Raw genomic sequence first — 10,196 nt, 5'->3', positions numbered from 1 at the left:
CTTTTTTTTTTTTATAATCTTGTTCTTATCCCAAATAAACACACCACAGGGATACAATGGAACATCCAAAGATACTTGGCGTGATCAGTGAGCATAATTAAAACTCTTTGGAAAAGCAGAAAAGTTTCTGTATGAAGCAAGTTGCAAACTTAAATTCATGCTACTCACACTTAATTACTTGAGCTATAAAGTGAGAATATGCCATGCCACTAGAGTTAGAGAAGTCTCCAGATGCTGAAGTAAAGTTGGAAGAAAAGAAATTGCAGACATCTTTGCCTTCACTCACATTAGCCCAGCTCCCATATGCCTGGTCTAATTAAAACAAAAACATTGATTGATTGACTATATCTACAACCAAAGCAAGCCATTTGGATCACTCTGATCGTGAGTTTTCTCTATTTGTTTTGTGTGGTTTCAAGCGTTTGGGTGACCACTGAATTGTTAAGCGAAGTGTTTGGAACCCAACTTTTCACAGCTATATTGCAAATTCTTCTGAAATTGGTCCCAGAAGAGCAACTTTCCCTTTCATTATTCTCGCAGATGAAAAAGTTTTCTGTTTCTACCCTTCCATGGGATCGGAAGTATATCATACTGGTTAGGTTCCGTTCCCAAAAGAACAAATAACAAAGACGGAATAGTTTAAAAGGACAATTTGTGATCAACCCCCATAAATGACATCAATTTGGTCACTACTCTCCAAATTTTAATCAACTACCAATTCCTTCAAAGGAAATCAAGGTTCATTTGACAATATTTTCCAAAAAGTAGTCTAATTCCCAGTGAACACTGTTTTAAAGGAATAAGTTGCTTTGCGATGTGTCTGTCTGAGAGAGAATGCAGATTGCTTGTTTTGTGCATTACAGATAGGCTAACATCATCATAGTCGCCTCTCATTATGGATGCAAGCAGGACTGGTCTTCGTCAGTTGGTAAGGTGGAGGTTGTTGGTGTGTTATCCACACCCAGTATCATGACTCTTGCAGCAATGAAAACTAAGGATCAAGCTAACCGATCAAATCTGTGGCTCTTTGGATCCAGTCCCAGGAATGCGGGAATAGGAACCTTATCACTGGCTTTCACCATAGGAAGAAACGACAGCACCACTGGTGGTGGTCAGACGTCCCACTCCAGATCGGAGGCCCAGAGCAGTGCAGGAGTGACATGGAAGCAACTCTGTGATAAAGATGTGACAGGACGCGCATGTGGCATGCATTTCCAGAGCCCTCCTGTTGATTTTGCTACAATGTTCTGCTGCTTATAATGTTCTGTGAAAATCACTCCTTTCATGGGTCCTTGCACTGTTATGATGGCCTGTACTTTAACTGGCATAATTACTAGAACAGAATTGACATATTGTTAAATCTGTCTATTAAGTGATGCTCAGGATGAGTGAGCTACTTTTTAACCTAAAACTTTTTTACTAGTAAAATGCAGATTTAGGTAATCTGAAATACTTAGTGTTGATCTTCATGATGTTTGGTAAGGGTGGAAGGGAACTTTTAAACTTTCAGAAAAAAATAATTTTTGTTTTTCGATTTTTCTAAAAATTTTTTAGTTTTTTTGGTTCCAAATGACTTTTGGTTTTAAAACATTTCTTACTTTTATTTAAAAAAATTAAAAAAAAGAATATTAAAATTGCGCAAAACAATCAATCATGCTTCATTAATTGTAAACAAAATAATTTCATTTGAGCTATAGAATTTTTTTTAAACTTCTTCAATTATCAAAATTTTCGTTTCTGGAATCAAGCCAAACAGGTCCTCCTTCCCATTTATCTTTGGATTTCCAGTTGAACTGAAAAAATCTAAAGCATAAGCTTTCATGGGCTACAGCTCACTTCTTCGGATGCACAGAATGGAAAACACATTCCATTTACATTGCATTTAACATGTACATTGCATTTAACAGATCCTCATAGTGAGCACATGCCTACATGTTCATGAGAACATAATGCAAAATTATTACTATTAGTCGTACTGCAGCATTGCCTAGTGGCCTCAGCTGAAACTGGGACTCCATGTGCTTGGTGCTGTACAAACATAGTAAAAGACCGTACCTGCCCCGAAGAGATTACAGTCTAAAATGGCAAAACATGGGAGGGAAGCAGAGGTCCAGAGAAAGGAAGTGACTGACCCAAATTCAGAATGGAACAGAAGCAAGACTAGTACCCCATGACTTCAGAGCCGGAGTCCAGGGCTATCCCGGGGTCATCCTGCTCCAGTGGTACTGGGACCACAATAATGACCACAAATAATCTAACTGAAATTAGGTATAAAATTGCACAAAGAACTGGAAAAATTTCCACTTTTCACTGAGCTTTAAATGTTGGAAGCGTTCACATCAAAGTAGAATGGTAAGATGTAGCCTGATTTAGGGTGTACTAATTATATTAATGTAAGCTATTGATTTAATTCTAATTCTATTTCTTTAAAATGATTAATAATAGGTTATTAATATTAATTAGTGTGGGTCTTAGGCTCACCAATCTGTTTGATCAGAAGATAAAAGTTCTTGTCCCAAATCAGGCTCCACAGAATTTACAAAGGACCCTCGGGGTATGAAAGGAAGCTCACAGATACAGCTATAAAGACTTTTTATTAAAATCAAAGAAATACTAAGTAAACAGTAAAATAATCAGAGTTACAAAGTTACAATTGCATTACTGCTATTCAGAAGATACATATGGTAATGTAGCATTATATGCTACAAAGCTTGGGTTAATATACTCACACCCTTCCTTGATAACCTGGTGATAAGAGACACAGGCCCAGCCTCGCGGTTGGGGTTTCTCAATTCTTCAGTGAGAGATGCAGTGCTTAGACGAAACTAACGCTCAGAGCTATCAGAACTAACTTAGGGTTTACCTGACTAACTTAAACTTAAACAGAAAACCTAAGAAAGAAAGTAAGAATAAAAGTTTAGGGAAACCAAACTTTGCTAGTTCCCCTCAGACTTAGAAAGTTAAGAACAAGCACAGCTTACGAATAGTAGTAGTCGCAATAGAGAGATAGAAGAGAAGAGAAGAGGACTAGATATAGAGTAGAAATAGAATACTATAGTGAGGTGGGTCATCTCTTTTAGAGGGCACAAGTGCTGGAAATCCTTCCTCTTATGCCCAAATTTCATTCCTCACCCACATAATGTTAGAGTTTGCTTACCCCATAGGCTAGTATGTATGTGCGTATTGATGACATGTACCTACGCACTTATATTATTTCTGTTCTTTAGACATTTCCGTTCTTTCCCTGTGGTCTACCTGTTAAGTCTGTGGGTACAAATTGAAACACCCCTCCATGCCATTGTTCCATTGTCTATTGGTCTAGATAAAAGGGTTTAGCTATTTAGGTAACAAGATGTAGATCAACTTTGCTTTCTGGATAAAAGGTTTTAATCTAGAAATGCTAACTTTGCCTTAGCTTAACATAGAGGATATGGCCTGTAGGTCTTCTGCATTAGAGCCAAACTGACTTTATTCTAAATCTACAAACCTAGTACAATAAACCAAATGAAGGGTTAAAATCAATGTGCACTTTATATGGATTGTGCCAGCTCTTTTTGAGATCCAAAGTCCAGAGTTTAGTCATGCAATCAGAGGCCTACAAATAGTGATTAGCTAAGAGAAAGCTGGGGTAAACAACACAACATGCCTTTACTAAACTATGCTTGGTAAGTAGAAATGCCAGATGTTGAAGCAGTAACTGAATAATTAAGTTTCATCTAATGTTTCAGATTGAACAAAGGATCCCTGTTCCTATTGTGTCAGTCTCTCCTGTAGGGAACGTTCTTCCCACAGATCCAACCTTGAGTTTATGAAAATTGGCATGTGTTAGTATAAGATATGTCATCCTTCCACCTCTCTTCCCAGGGACCAGTGCCTGCCTTAAGACATAAAGTGGACAATCTTTATTGTCACATACTTTCACTGTTTCTTTGCTTTAACCCCTAGGAATGTACCTGTTGGACAATCAGAGGAGTTGTTCCATTGCTATGGACCCCAAATCAAGATTCAATATATATATTTTATACTAATAACATTTTACCAAGGAATTAATTAAATGTTAACTTTCTAACTTGAGAACATGGGTGGAGACATTATGTAACCTGTTAACCATTGGCTAATGTGCTTATCTTGTCTTGCTGCAAAACTTATCCCGGGGTGTGGAACTGCCCACAAAGTCACTTTCCCCCACCCATGGAAAATCTATATATTCTATTTTAATCAATTGATTGACAGTGTCTCTGAGCCTAATAAGACAGGTGATGCTCCGCCAGAGCTATGTGTAATAAACTCCTATGCTTACCCTCTACATGCTGTGGATTTATGTCCTTCACCAAATTATTATATATAATCTTTCCTTATAGTATATATATATATATGTAAGCAGGTTAATCCTATAGGCTACACATAGCAGGTTTCAGAGAAATTCATTGGGAATTTTCACAGAAAAACTGAACACCTGTGATATTAAAATCTCTTTTCTCTAAAATTCCTGATGAATAGCATTACTTGGCAGAACTACCACCATTCCACACAGCACATTTTTCATGTCACCCCTAACGTCACTTTTCTCCTCTCTAATTTTCTCATGGCATTTTTCACCTCCTCATTGCGCAGGTATAGATTAAGGGATTCAGCATAGGGGTGATAATTGTGTAGAACACCGTGACCATCTTATCCTCTGAGAAGGTGGTGGAAGGCCTTAAATACATGAAGATTAATGGCCCTAAAAATATAATCAAAGCAAAATATTTATTTTTTCTGAAATTTTTAAAAAGTTTACCTTCCCCCTTTACCAAAATAATTCAGTGAAATCAACACTAAGTAGTTCAGTTTACCTAACTCTGCATTTTGTTGGTAAAAAAGTTTCAGTTTCAAAAAGTCAGCTCACTCTACTCTTAAGTAATCACTTAAATAAGAGATTTAACAATATTCTGATTTCTCTTCTACATGCTCATGTAGTAAAGTCACAAGCCTCAATCATAACCGTTCAAGGACCCATGGAAGGAATGATTCAGCAAGCTTTGCAGCAGAGACATTATAGCAAAATCAAGCAGTGAGGGCTCTGGGGCAGTGCATGCCCAAATGGGTCCTGCCACATTTTGTCACAAGATGCTGCTTACATGCCACTCCATGACATAAAGGAAGCTCACAGATATAGCTGTAAATACTTTTTATTAAAATCAGAGAAACAGTAAGTAAACGGTAAAATAATCAGAGTTACAAAGTTACAATCGCATTACTGCTATTCAAATGATACATATGGTAATATAGTAATATGTGCTGTAAATCTTTGGTTAATATACTTACACCCTTCCTTGATAGCCTGGTGATAGGAGACACAGGTTCAGCCTCGCAGTTGGGATTTCTCAGTTCTTCAGTAAGAGATGCAGTGCTTAGGAGAAACTAATGTTCAGAGCTATCAGAACTAACTTAGGGTTTACTTGACTAACTTAAACTTAAACAGAAAACCTAAGAAACAAAGTAAGAATAAAAGTTAAGGGAAACCAAACTTTGCTAGTTCTCCTGAAACTTAGAAAGTTACAAAGAAGTACAGCCTACTAATAGTAGTAGTCGTACTAGAGAGATAGAAGAGAAGAGAAGAGGACTAGACATAGAATAGAAATAGAGTACTCTAGCAAGGTGGGTCACTGCTTTTAGGGGAACAAGTGCCGGAAATCCTTCTCATGCCCAAATTTCATTCCTCACCCACAAAATGTTAGAGTTTGCTTACCCCATAGGCTAGTATGTATGTGCGTATTGATGACATGTACCGACACACTTATATTATTTCCGTTCTTTAGTCATTTCAGTTCTTTCCCTGTGGTCTACCTGTTAAGTCTGTGAGTACAAATTGAAATCCTCCCTTTCCATTGTTCCATTGTCTATTGGTCTAGATAAAAGCTCTCAGCTATTTAGGTAACAAGATGTAGATCAACTTTGCTTTCTGGATAAAAGGTCTTAATATAGATAGATATGCTAACTTTGCCTTAGCTTAACATAGAGGATATGGCCTGTAGGTCTCTTGCATTACAGCCAAACTTACTTTATTATTATAAATCTACAAACCTAGTACAATAAACCAAATACTTAAACTATAAGATAAAAATATATATAATTATATATTATTATATATAATCTTTCTTATAGTATATATATATATATGTAAGCAGGTTAAATCTATAGGCTACACATAGCAGGATTCAGAGAAAATCATTGGGAATTTTCACAGAAAAAAACTGAACACCTGTGATATTAAAATCTCTTTTCTCTAAATTCCTGATGAATCAGCATTACTTGGCAGAACTACCATCATTCCACACAGCACATTTTTCATGTCACCCCTAACGTCGCTTTTCTGCTCCCTAATTTTCCTCATGGCATTTTTCACCTCCTCATTGCGCAGGGTATAGATCAAGGGATTCAGCAGAGGGGTGATAATGGTGTAGAACACCGTGACCATCTTATCCTCTGAGAAGGTGGTGGAAGGTCTTAAATACATGAAGATAATGGCCCAAAAAATATAATCACTACAGCAATATGGGAGGCACAGGTGGAAAGAGCTTTGCGACGACCTTCCGAGGACCGACTTCTCAAGGAGACTAAGATGATGACATAGGACACAACCAGCACAACAAAACAGGTCAGGGAAATCATCCCGCTATTGGCAATGACCATGACGCCAACAGATAAGTGTCAGTGCAGGCCAGTTTCAGCAAGGGTGCACATCGCAGAAATAGTGGTCAATCTCGTTGGGCCCACAGAAGGGTAACTGGATGGTAGGAGAGTCTGAACTATGGAATGCACAAAGCCACCCACCCAGGAAGCCATCACAAGGGAGCCGCAAACACACCCGGTCATGATGGTTGTGTAATGGAGGGGTTTGCAGATCGCGATGTAACGATCGTATGCCATCACTGTGAGAAGGAAGGTTTCAGTGCACCCGAAGAAATGGAACACAAACAGCTGTGCTATGCAGCCGTCAAAGGAGATGGTTTTCCTCTCCACAAAGAAGTCCACAATCAGTTTTGGGGCTGTGACAGAGGAAAAGTACATGTCTACAAAAGCCAGGTAGCTGAGGAAGAAATACATGGGAGACTTCAGATACTGGCTCTTCTTTACAGTGACAATAATTAGAAGGTTTCCCAGCACAGTAACGATATAGAGGACTACAAAGAATACAAAACACACAGGCTGTAACATCTCATTGTGGCAAAGTCCCAAAAGGATGAATTCAGTCACATTCTGTGTGGGCTCCATGGGCTCAGTTTAAATAACAAGTATATGGAATATCGCTAATCCACCTGCCATGACACAAAACAAGGAGAGGGACAATCAACAGATATTGACCGGTGACGAGATAAATGTCAAGATACATTGACTGAAGTGGAAGACTTTGTCCAAAAATGAAAATGAGCACTATGTAACTCAAGGAACTAGAGGAAATTGGCTTGAATTGCATATTTTAATGAACAGTATATACTTCAAATAATTAGAGTGGAAACTCTGAAGCCGATTCATTCTATTCTTCCCCCATAATGAATCATCAAAGACTTTAACTGGAAGTGAAAAATTAAACCTTAACTACGCTTTGCAATCAGCCCTTCCATGACTCTCATTCTATTTTATTCGTACTGCATTGTTAAACACCTTCAGAAATCCCATTTTGCAACCAACAATAACCATATCTCTTACCTTCACATCTGAGCACATAAATGCTCAAAAAAGTTTTTATTTCTACATGCAAACATGAAACTGGCTTATCTCGTTCAGTAACCAATGTTTGAAACCTGGGCTGATTATTTTCATCACAAAATTATTTCACAAGCTTTACATTACTTAAAAAGCCATTTAAACTGGAAAAAAATGGTTTCAGTGGAGAATTTTGACCAGCTTTACATAAAACCCCAATTTCATCTAGAATTGAAACACTAATTTATCAGCAGGACTCACGGATACACTTTAGATTATTAATGCTGCTCCAAAAACGCAAAGTAGCCATAAACACTGTTTCATTGACCAGTTAACACTGAAACCAGAGTGGTGGAAATCAGCTGAAGCCTACTAGCGAACTTGACCCTTTGTGTGTCACCATTTGATGTGAGGTGACTGAAATTAAATTTTCTGTGCTCAGACAAAAGTATTTATGTGCGGTCATAAGCAGGAATGGATTAAATATGATGTAGGGATGGTCATTGCTTACAGACTAGCATCCAATATACCTTTTTTATATATTTCAAAACTAAAATTAAAATAATATGAAGATTAATTCAAGCGGGAAGCTTGCAATGAAGATTTTAGAGTCATTCATCGTATTTTAGGTGAATTAGTTGGAGACTGATTGATGAAGCAGGGAATTAGATTGGAATGAATCCTAATAAGTTGTTTTTTTATTTTTCTTACTTTGGACATTGGTAGAGCTAAGCAGGAAAAGAACAGCATAAAATACTCAGCCTTGCTGGAAAACTCACATGGGTTGTATTTGCAGATCTCAAAACTTACCTGGATGGTGATGGGTTTTATTTTCCCTGCTTCTACCTGCTCCCGTAGTAAAGGTGTTCGGGTCTGAACAACAGTAAGCAGTTGATGAGGGTGATTTACAAGGTCATCAGTTACTCCCTGCTATATGAATTTTCTGCTTTGTAAATTTCATCCTAACATCTTTACAAGCCCTGTGTTAGGATGTCCTTTGCTGTCTGTCAATTCTGCCAAGGCCAAAGTAGCGAACTAGAGAAGTGGTTTGGTCAAGGCAGCCCTCAGCAATCTTTTCACATCAACCACTCTCCCAACTCACAAAGCCTCAGGTCTAAGACCGTCTCCATCCCTCACTCTGCAAAATCTAAGACCCAACAAGATCTTTGGGAAAAATTGTCTCTCTCTTTGCTGTGAAGTCACAGCAAGAAAATATTTAAAATAAATATGTAGTGGCAGTGCGTCATTGCCTGGTTAATGAGCTCCCAGTGGCTTTTCAAGGCTTCTTCACTGGAAATAGTTTTGAAGAAGCACTCCCCTAGGCAACTTTTAAACATCTCTTTGAAGCAAACTTTCAAAGCTCTGCTGAGAGTTAGTCCCTTTCATTGTTTTCAAACTCCATCTTTCAATATGACATCTTCCTCGCCTGCCTTCTCCTATTTTCACCAAGTGATGGCCTTAGAGATCTTGCTAGTATCTGGTTCCTTCTACTTGTGTCCCCTACATCAGAAGAGGGCACAGGAAATCCTGTGTCAACTTCCTCATTTCACTCCTATGCTTAGAAAGTGGACCTCGAGAACTTGGGCAAAAGGCAACAAGCTCTGTTGACCTGCTGTGCGTGAAAAGCCATTGGATCAGGCCTTAACCAAAGAGAACTCATGCTCAACAAAATCAATGGAAAATTGCCAGGTTGATTTCAGTGGCTTTTGCATCACCCCTTAATCACTGCTATATGGGACTGACGAATGCTTGGATTTCTCTTTTACGTGATAATCGGATTCAGCTGTAACAGGACCAGAGCTTGTGACAAGACTGGGGCAATGGGATTTCATTGCAGCATCAGTTCTCAGAGACACCCTGGCTGCACAGGATGATGGGAGTTCTGAGGAAATGCCTGGTGATGTGGTCCCTGCTGCTTCCATTCCAGGATGTTATCTTGTATTTCACCCTATGCTTAGTCTGCGGTGCCACTGCTGTGGAAAGTGTGGGAAGTCTAGCAGCATGACTGGTGCTGGGACCTCCCATCTCATATAGGCACTTGATACCATTCACAATGAAAGTGTAACTCACTAGTGAATGTGTGTCTCCGACCTTCCTATGTGCCTAAGTGGTGGAACTGTTGTTCTTTAATTCAAGCTCTACCAACTCCTGCCTTTTCCTCCGGAGATCCCCAGTAAAATCCTAGGTGTGTTGGGTGTCACAGAAGGAGGCTTCTACAAAAACAGTAGTAGGACCATGGAATCAAGGCTATAGAAGATGTTTGTACTTTGTATGGCTTTTCAAACTCTATACATGGGGGTGGGAGGGAAGACACTATGGCTTGATACCCTCTCTTCTACTTAGGCAGCCATAGACAAACTGGTCCATCATAAGAGAAAAGTTTGTTATTCCCTGTGGCATCACAACGTTGTGTCATGAAACCACAATTGCAATGATATGGTCAGATCAAGCAGCCATTTGAGACACTCAAACTATCCCATTGACATAGCATTCATTGAGAATTTATC

The 10,196-nt window shown here is 38.7% G+C and overlaps 1 pseudogene; it reads right to left on the bottom strand.

The window, feature by feature from the left end:
- Positions 1-4,542: 4,542 nt before the first annotated feature.
- Positions 4,543-7,257, bottom strand: LOC116825825 (olfactory receptor 4S2-like; annotated as a pseudogene).
- Positions 7,258-10,196: the final 2,939 nt, after the last annotated feature.

Source organism: Chelonoidis abingdonii, unplaced genomic scaffold (genome assembly GCF_003597395.2).
Source record: "Chelonoidis abingdonii isolate Lonesome George unplaced genomic scaffold, CheloAbing_2.0 scaffold0423, whole genome shotgun sequence".
Taxonomy (NCBI): Eukaryota; Metazoa; Chordata; order Testudines; family Testudinidae; genus Chelonoidis; species Chelonoidis abingdonii.
Note: the sequence above shows the minus strand (reverse complement) of the source record. Positions and strands in the feature narration are given on the sequence as shown.